The following is a 536-nucleotide window of genomic DNA, read 5'->3' as shown; positions in this document are numbered from 1 at the left end:
AAAAAAAAAAAGAACAGACACTTGTCACAGTTTGAGGAAGTCCTAATTCATCTTGATCATTGAGTCTGTGTTTTAATGAAGGTGCCCTAGTCGTGATTGTAAGCTTTTAACTATATCCTTATTGGGTCTGCCTACCAGAATTCATTTTTACCTACTTCTAAAGTGCCTGTAAGGAGCTCAGTAGGACTCTGGGCTAAGTACGGGCTGCTAGCAAGAAGCCTGGTGATTGAAACCCACTAACTGTTCCTTGGAAGTAAGATGAGGTTGTCTGCTTCTGTAAAGAGGTACAGTCTCAGAAATCCTAAGGAATCATTCTACTCTGTTCCATGGGTTGATATGAGTTGGAATTGACTAAATGCCAAGGGGTGTGTTTGGTTTGGGTTAAGCTTCCCTTACTCAACACCAGAGGTAGGATTTGAGTATAAGCATTGCCCTGTACCACCCTGACCCCAAACTTAAAAAAACAAAAACAACTCAGATTCTCACATCAAACTTCAAGTAGGTGAGAAATGTATTGCTCATTTCATTGTCCAATT

Source organism: Echinops telfairi, unplaced genomic scaffold (assembly GCF_000313985.2).
Source record: "Echinops telfairi isolate 266 unplaced genomic scaffold, ASM31398v2 ScPeMD7_1957;HRSCAF=2489, whole genome shotgun sequence".
Classification (NCBI taxonomy): domain Eukaryota; kingdom Metazoa; phylum Chordata; class Mammalia; order Afrosoricida; family Tenrecidae; genus Echinops; species Echinops telfairi.
The sequence above is the reverse complement of the archived record's forward strand: the minus strand, read 5'-3'. Positions refer to the sequence as shown.